Raw genomic sequence first — 9,796 nt, forward strand, 5'->3', positions numbered from 1 at the left:
TAAGAAGACCATCCATGAGGTGGTCAAACGAGATCTACATGTAAACGGTCTCTCTGTAGACATGATACATGACAGAGCACAATGGCGTCATTTGATTCATGTAGCCGACCCCACTTAGTGGGACAAGGCTTTGTTGTTGTTGTTGTTGTTGTTGTTGTTGTTAAGGGGCAGAATTGTAATCTTGTCATATTTAAGGATCTAAATACTAAAAGAATTGTGTCATGCCAGTCTTGGACATCAAGAAGACAAAGAGTCCGTTTCAAAAACAATGGTGCTGAAAGGGCAACAATTCATAAGGCCCATTGGGTTAAGGCAGGACAACAAAAAGTCTAATAAAGCTTTTTGAATTCAATGGGAGGCAAAATTTTTATTAATTTTTGAATTTTTAGTCTTTTTTTTTAATTTGTTTTGCTGTTAGAGTTTATTGGAAGATTTGATTTACTTTTGATTTGCTTACTAGTATTTTTAGGGATTTTAAATTTAAATCAAATATGATCTAATCTAATAAGATCAAATCTGATTTAAATTAGTTATCATATCTTTAGAATTTTAAAATTTAAATCAAATCTGATCTAATCCAATAAGATCAAATATGATTTAAATTAGTTGTCTTATCTTATCTTATCTTTTAGCTAGTTTATTAGGGATCTATTTAAACACCTTTGGTGAGACATTTACACACCTTTGATGAATAAAATTTTCTTAGTGTTTTATGCACGTTTTTTTAGTGTCATTAAATGAGGTGAGTGATTTGCTTTGCTTGTTGCATGGAGAAGATTGAGTGATTCAATTTTTATCCCTTTGATCTAGGTTGTCAAGGACAGGTTCTTTGAAGGTCTAGTAAGAAAAACCCTTCCGGTGACCTAGGTTGCTAAGAACAAGTTTCTTAGAGGTCTAGTAGGAAAATCCTTCCAGTGACCAAGGTTGCTAAGAACAGGTTTCTTAGAGGTCTAGTAGAAAAATCTCCTTATCTATCCTTTTATGTTTTCGCTGCGTCTTTTTCTGCTCCATCTTTTCTCCGTTTTTTTCTTATCCCTCTATCCTTCGTTTTAATTTTTTCTTATCATCTAGTATCAGTTACAGATCGTAGGTAAATTCTTATTTATCTACACGTTTCATGGGTCTTATTTAGTCTCTTTATTTTTTTTCTCTTTAATTTCTTCAAATTCACTTTAGAGTCCTCAACAACAACAAAAAAAGTCACAAAATAAATAATTGAGTTTTACGATAGTGATGATGAATGAATCTCATATGCAAAAAAGATTCTCGATTGCAAATCCCTGTATTTAAAGGGAAGAATGATCATGAAGCTTATTTCGGATAGAAAAGGAAGGTAGAGTAGATTTTTACAAATTGCATCATTTCAAAGGAAAAAAAGGTTCGATTGGTACAAGCCAATTTTTCCGATCCTGCCTGTATATGGTGGACTGAATTAGGAAGATCTAGAAGACGATACATAAAGAGTCCAATTTGCAACTGGGAGAAGATGAAGAAAATCACAAGGAGCCAGTTTGTGCCATCATCATACCACATGAGGAATCGAGTTATGCCATCATCATACCACAATGAATTTTTTGAAAAATTTTGTAAGTTACAACAAGGTTCACAATCAGTGATGGAGTACCACAATGAGTTTCTATATTTGATGGACATGGATAATATTAAAAGGAGTCCTGAGGTTCTTATGGACTAATTTTTGTTTGGATTACGCAAAGAACTTGCAGATAAAGTCCAACATTACCGTTATGTGACCATGGGTGATTTGGTCAAATTGGCCATTGACATGGAGCAGGTGCAACAAATGATAGATCGACATAAGAAGATGACTTCTTCTACGCCTATCTTTCATTCTTCTTCAAAGCCAGAGATGGAAGAATTTATTGAGTATGCTGTAGAGGGTGATGTGTCCTTGAAAAATTCAAAAGTGTAGAATTTCTCAACTGGGTCCTTGGGATGTGAGCGATTTAAAAAATATGAGAGAAAATAGGAGACTAGTGAGTGAGAGGAGTCTATGAGCAAAAAAAAAACTGAGAAAGAGGGTGAGTGTTTGAGTGAAAAGAATCCATGTTTGATTGAAAGCGAGGATTTTGAGAGAAAAAAAGGAGAATAGTGAGCGAGAGGAGTCAATGAGCGAAAATATAACTGAGAGCAATAAACACACTTGTGAGAGAGATCTAGAAAATTCTAGCTTAGACAAGAGTGCATTAGTATCATTGAATTCCATGAAGTCCTTAGTTTCTCATACATCTAACCATAAAATTTCTAGTGTTTTTATATCAACTCTCCCAGGTTTTGTAGATTCATTGGTCAATTATGGAGGCATTAATATGGATGAAAAGGAAGAAAGACGAATTGCACACTTTGGACAAGATGGTGAAAGCATGGTTGGAAAGATTGAACTTGCACACATGAGGGACATAGCCACAATTCAGTGGATAGAGAAGAGCCATCAAATAATGGTATTTGAACCTAGAGATTGGATTTGGATTCCTTGGATGGAAGAAGAGCTACTCATTCAACATTCAAGGACGAATCTTTTTGAAGAGGGAGAGGATGATACGTGGTCAGGGGGCATTTTCGTCATCTTAGAACTAAGGGGCAGAATGGTAGTTTTGTCATATTCAAGGATCTAAATACTAGAAGAATTATGCCATACCAGTCTTGGACATCAAGAAGACCAAGAGTCCGTCTCAAAAACAGTGGTGCTGAAATGGCAACAATTTATAGGGCTCATTGGGTTAAGGCAGGACAATAAGAAGTCCAATAAAACTTTTTAAATTCAATGGGAGGCAAAATTTTTATTAATTTTTGAATTTTTAGTCATTTTTTTTAATTTGTTTTGCTGTTAAAGTTTGTTAGAAGATTTGATTTACTTCGAATTTGCTTAGTAGTATTTTTAGGGATTTTAAATTTAAATCAAATCTGATCTAATCTAATAAGATCAAATATGATTTAAATTAGTTGTCTTATCTTATCTTATTTTTTAGCTAGTTTGTTAGGGGTCTATTTAAACACTTTTGGTGAGACATTTACACAACTTTGATGAATAAAATTTTCTTAGTGCTTTATGCACATTTTTTTAGTGTGATTAAGTGACGTGAGTGATTTGCTTCGCTTGTTGCATGGAGAAGATTGAGTGATTCAATTTTCATCCCTCTAATCTAGGTTTTCAAGGATAGGTTCTTTGAAGGTCTAGTAGGAAAAATACTTCCGGTGACCTAGGTTGCTAAGAATAAGTTTCTTAGAGGTCTAGTAGGAAAACTCTTCCAGTGACCTAGGTTGCTAAGAATAGGTTTCTTAGAGATCTAGTAGGAAAACTCCCTTATCTATCCTTTTATGTTTCCGCTGCGTCTTTTTCTACTATGTCTTTTCTCTGTCTTTTTCTTATCCCTCTATACTTCGTTCTAATTTTTTCTTTTCACGAAGTCTCATTTCTAGCTGCGAAATTGCTAAAGGCACAAAATTGCTTACCTCAGAAAGTTATTAATTAATGAAATGATTCATTTTGGCTCCAATATTTAAATTTGACTGTATTCAACAAGACAAATTATTTGAAAAAACTTTCTCTCTTATATCAAAAAGCACATTACGAAATTACTAAAAATAACAAAAAATGCTAACACATATAAAATTATTTTGACATTCACCATCTTTTTAAGAAATAATAAAACAAAGACAGAACAAAGATTTTAATTTTCAGCAAATTAATGCTATATGTCTATATATATATAAGATCCAAAACTCTAGAAGGAGAAGAACTGTGAGGTATTATATTTTTGGGTAAAGTACTAAATTGGTCTCCTACATTTAGACATAATCCTGTTTTGGTCCTTAAGGTTTAAAGTGTCCTATTTGAATCCAAAAAAGGTTTCATTTAACTTCAATGTAGTCCCAACATGAGGTTAAAGTTAAATGATTAACGAAATGTCCTACATAATAGCAGTACAAGATCAACATCGATAATTTGGAGAACAAGTACAAGCTTCACAGGCATAAAATCAATCGTGGATGCATCAATATATTTATTTATCATTATTCTTATAATTTAAATGAAATATTTTCTATAGAACTAAAGAAATCCCAGAGACCAGGCGTGCCTTGTGTTTCTACAGAGTTTCATCAGCATTGTATTTAACTCTATACACCTATTTACTGCCTATAGCTTCCCTTCCAGCTAGTAGTGACACTAGCTTCCAAGTATTGTTCCTTTGCAAGGCCTCAAATTCTGCATCCATAACTTCTTTTCATTTTAGATCAGCTAGTGCTTGTTGCACATTTTTCAATTCCACACTCACTTGAAAGGTTCTTGGTCTCAAGGAGCCAGTTTTGCTTCTTGTCACTGTGGATTAAATGTTGGTAATTGCATCATGAGGGTCAAGAGAGGTTGAGGTTGAGGACCAAGGCAGCACCACTTCTAGGTCTAAGATAGGGACATGTATATCAGATGGGGCTATATGTTATGTGAAGGTAGAATTAGGTGAGAGCTTACTAGAAGACTGGTGAGGAGTGGCTGAAGGAGTATTAGGAGAAGGGGATACAGCTGGTGTGAGCTAAGAGGGAGACACAGCTGGGTTTGAGTGATTTATATATGACAAATTTTGCTCGTGATGAGTACTAGTGATATTCATGGGTGGAGAGACATGTGTAGGACTAGTTAATATGGGGAAAGGTTGAAGAGGTATAGTAGCAGCAAGCTTAGGTATGACCTGCAGTGGTGGCAGAGTTGAGAAATGGGTTTTTGAGGTTGCTTAATTGCAGTATTGAACTCTGAGTGTGGATCCTTGAAAGGAAAATTTTCTTCATCAAAAACTATATTTTTAGTGATTAATACCTTCCCTGAGCTAGTCAAGCACTTGTATCCTTTGTGACTAGTACCATACCCAAGAAACACACAAGCTGATGACCTGAATTGTAGCTTATTCTTATTGTAAGGTCTCAGGTGTGGGAAACATCGACAATCAAAGACCTTTAAATTGTCATATTGTGGTTCTTGCCAAACAATTTTTCAGTGGGTGACATGCCATTTAGCACTGGTGTAGTAAAAGATTGATAATTTGGGCAGCTGTTGTAAAGGCATCTCCCCAAAATTTGATAGGCAATGAGGCTGCAGTAAGCATTGTCAATCCCATCTCAACCATATGTCTATGCTTCTGTTCAGCTGTGCCATTCTGCTGATAGATATGAGGGCAAGAGAATCAGTGGATTATCCCTTGCTCATGTAATGTTTTAGAGAGACTAACATATTCTGCTGGATTGTCACTTTGAAAAACTTTAAGCTTAGCATTTAATTGTAATTCGGCCATATATTGAAAATACAAGAAAGCTGATTTTAATTGAGCTCTACTTCTAATGAAATATATCCAAGTAAATCTGGAATAAGGATAAATAAAATTAACAAAGTAGTTATGTCCATTTGAATCAGAAAATAGAGTAGGACCCCAAATGTCAGAATACACAAGCTCTAGGGGAGCATTGTAAGTATACTCAGACTCAGGAAAAGGTAAAGTATGAGATTTGCTAATACAACAAGAACTACACAGTGACTTATTTCGTGAAAAAGAAAGGTTATAAGACTTTAAGACTTTGGAAACCACAGTAGCTAAGGCATGCCCAAGCCTAGCATGCCAAAGCATGCACTTATTTGTATCTGCCTCCACTAAGTTGATGAGTGCAGAAAGAGAATGAATAGGATGAAGATCGAGAAGCCTATACATGCCTCTTGCAACATCTCCTTGAAAGATTACTTCTTTAGTATCCTGAGATTTGATATAGCAGCTATGAGAATAAAACTCAAAAAATACCTTGTTATCACAACAAAATTGATAGACACTAAGTAAATTTTTTGTTATATCTGGCACTAATAACAGTTTTTGCATTATTAACTTCTTTGAGCTCAAATCAGTTTTGAAATATGCTTTCCCAATACAATAAATAGCCAAACCTGTGTCATTCCCAACTACAACTTGATCTGTGCCTTCATAATTCTGCTTTTCAGTCACATTTTTTGGATCTGCAGTTATGTGGTGTGTGGCTCCAAAATCTGGATACCAGATTGAATCTTGAATTGTTGTAGGGTTGGTTAAAACATTGCTCAAGTTTGCTTCTGATTGCTCAGCTCGTTGTTGCCTGTTTTCATATCTCTCTCTGTATTGAGGCTGTGAGTAGGAAATTTGTGCATCATCATCATACCCGTACCAGTAAGATCTTGCAGTGGGACCAAATTTGCTGCATAATTGATATTGAGGCTTGTCTTGCATCCTTTCATGACTTTGTTGTGATCTTCCAAAATTTTCACTGATAAGTGGCCTTCCATAATTCTGAGCTCTTGATCTGTTTGAATAAGACTGTTGTGACTGCCTTCCTCCTCTAAAATTTTGGAACCTGCCTTTACCTTGAAAGCTCCCTCTGAAGCCACCTCTTCGAGCAAAATTGGCTTGGTAACTATCTTGAGCAAACTGATTTCTGTAGTTGGATTGAGCAACATTTGCTTGCAATAGGTGATCTAACTCAGGTTTTCTAAACCTTTCTAGCATGCTTTCATGTGCAAATAAAATTTCTTCTAGCTCTCCAACTGTGATCCCTTGAGATCTTGTTAGGATTGATGTGAGTACAGGTGCATAATCTTCAGTTAAGTCATGAAGAATTTCATTCACATGTTCGCTTTCACTTATTTTCTCTCCTATTGAAGTTAGTGCATCAATTATGCTCTTGATTGTTAGAACATAATCATTCACTGAGACACTGATCTTTGTGCTGCTAAGCTTATTTCTCAACTGTATTACTTTGGCTTTAACTTGTGATGCAAAGTGACTCTCTAACCTCTTTCAGATCTGGTAAGTGAATATGCAGCCAACCATCCGAGTTATGTATGACTTCGATATTAAGGCTAGTAACCAAGATTTTAACAATGCATATTGTTTCTTCCATGTTTGAAATTCTGGATTAGCTTCTCCAGTTTCAAGAAATTGTTGCGGAATTCTTGCTCCTTGGTGTGATCGAGTAAGTCATTTTCTTCAATCATTGCTTTAACATGATCCTTCCATTGTAAGAAGTTGTCATTATCAAACTTCATGTAGATTGAATTTGCTGTGAACCCTGGTGCACTTGTTATTTGAGCTAAATGTGCAGCAGGAGCTGGATTGTTTGGTGTGGCTATGCTTTGTGTGTAAACTGAACTCTGATACCATGAAAGGTATCCCAAGTTTATAGGTGAAAAAGAATAGCAAAAGCTTCTAGAGAGAAGATGAGCAGAAAAGGGATGAAGAAAGAAATTGTTATTGTGTATTGCTTCATTCAAGCTGTTACAGGTGCAGGTTTATATGCAGAGGAGGCAGAACAAGGTTGGTGAGTTATTAACAGGCTCTTCCACCTTAGCTGTAACATTCTAACTTTCAGCACGTCATTATCGTACCTAAAGTGAGGCGTTACTGACCTGTTTTTCGTATTTACTATTTAATACTGAGCCTTTAATTCGATTTTGCGTTTCAATTTAAAAAAAAAAAGCCGAAAAGTTTTGTTTCTATTAATTAAAATCATATATCAAAGATCTCCAAGCAATACTAGTCACATAGTTAGTAAGAATAATAAATATTATACAAAAGAATTCAAATGAAACTCAGATACAAATCCTATCCCTCTGTATAAAATAAAATCTTAACTAACAAAGGCGAGTGAATTCTAGGAAAGCGACTCAACACATAAACTTAACTCAAATAAGACTAATAATCGCGCGCAACTTCAAACTGAGTCTTCGAACCTGTGTCACTGAAAGGGTGAAAGATTTTGGGGTGAGAACAAACCACGCGTTCTCAGTAGAGAATGTGAATACCGTAAAAGTAATGAAATAAAATGCAAATAATTAACTTTATTTAATAAAACTATATTTTTATCAAACCTTTTGAAAATACTTTTTACTATTACTTTATATAATTAATTACTTTCTTTAAATTTTCGAATTTAATCTGATCTGTAATTTGAGAATATGATCTGATCTGTAAGATGATCGGATTGGATCGAATCGGATCCACACTCTAATCAGATAGAAGTAAATATGTTAACAAAAGTAAACAAAAAAAAATTATTGACCTTTTTTATAAAAATAAATTTTTTTAATATTTTTTATTTTATGGATATATTTGATATCTGATCCAAACATAAAAAGTGCGAATATCGAATTTGATCTAATGAGTTTAGTGCGGATTGGATCGAAATTTCAGCCATATCCCATCTGTAAACACCCCTAGCAATAATAACTAAAAAATTATAATGATTATATTTTTAACTAAGAGGAAGTGCAAAAAAAAGTACTAAATACAAGAACATTTAATCAAATATTAAAAAAAATTTTACTTTAAAATATTTAGTTGGACTTTTTTTGCTCATATATAATAATAATAATAATAATAATAATAATAATAATAATAATAATAATAATAATAAAATAATAATAATAAATAATTTAATTTTACCTTTTAAAATAATTTTTAATAAATAATTTAAACTAATAGAATAAGTCATAATTAAATTAAACTTTAATAATCATAAAATTTTATTTAATTATTTTTATTAACAAAAATAAATTTTTTAAAAAACAAAATCTCAATATAATATAATAACTTATAAATAACTAGTTATTTAACTTTCAAAAATCAGGAGTGTTACATTAGCATATCAGAAAGAAAAAGTAATAAGAGAAAAGGAAAAGTACAAACTAATTTAACTAACTCCACTAACTGATTTGCACCAACTGAGTTCATCATAACTTCTCTGCATAAGCTTCATGTGCTTCTTCATCATAACCTCAATCACCATGCACTATCATCACTTTCAGCACCACCTATTTATCCATATTTCTTTCATTTGTGTGAAACTTCTCCTAAGAGGCATGTTATGTTTATACTATTTTTTGCAGCTTTTTAAGTTTTTTTTTTTTTTTGTGTGCTTTTCTTTAATTTAAGTATCATATGGTTAATATTGTTCTGTGTTCGTATTCTATATATTTTACTTTTTGTATTTGTGATTTTTTTTTGTTATTGATTTTTTTCGTAATTTGTATGTATACATTGTTTAATTTGTTGATAAGAGTAAGATGAGTTTTACTATTGTACTTAATATATTATGTAGGTAATATGAGAGAATCTGAAAGAAATGTAATTTTAGTCATAATTGCTTACACAGATTTCTTAGCTCACATACGTTGTACTCAACAAATGTCTCATATTAAAAGATCCATTCGATCACAATATGATAGAAACTAAGTATGTATAGAGTTGATGGCTCAATTAAAAGCACATTACAACTCATGCAATGTAATATGTATGAGTTATAAAATATTTTCTAGGCTAGTTGCGATACTTCGCGAGAGAAGACTTATTAAAGATAATCAATATAATTTTAGTGAAAAACAAATGGTGTTAACAAAAGAAATAGAACAAAAAGTAGAGTGAGATATGAAATGATATAACCAAGACATTTGAAGCTACTGCTGAGTTGTGAAAATCAATATGTTTGATATGTATATTCTATTTCTTTTATGTACTTATTTATTTTTATTCTTATTATTATTTTTTTAAATATATTTTTCATATATTATTGTTTACTTTTATTATAGACAAATTCTAAATTCAAATCTATTAAAGAAAAACATCTTTATCATTTAGACATTCTTAAAGAGATATATTATAAAAATAGGACAATTAAAATCAAAGTAAAGTGTTAAACAAGAGCTGCAAAGATGAAAAAGAGAGAACATGGACATAAATATTGAAGATATTGATGAACTATGGGCAAATAATGA

The sequence above is a fragment of the Arachis ipaensis genome, chromosome B09 (assembly GCF_000816755.2).
Source record: "Arachis ipaensis cultivar K30076 chromosome B09, Araip1.1, whole genome shotgun sequence".
NCBI lineage: Eukaryota > Viridiplantae > Streptophyta > Magnoliopsida > Fabales > Fabaceae > Arachis > Arachis ipaensis.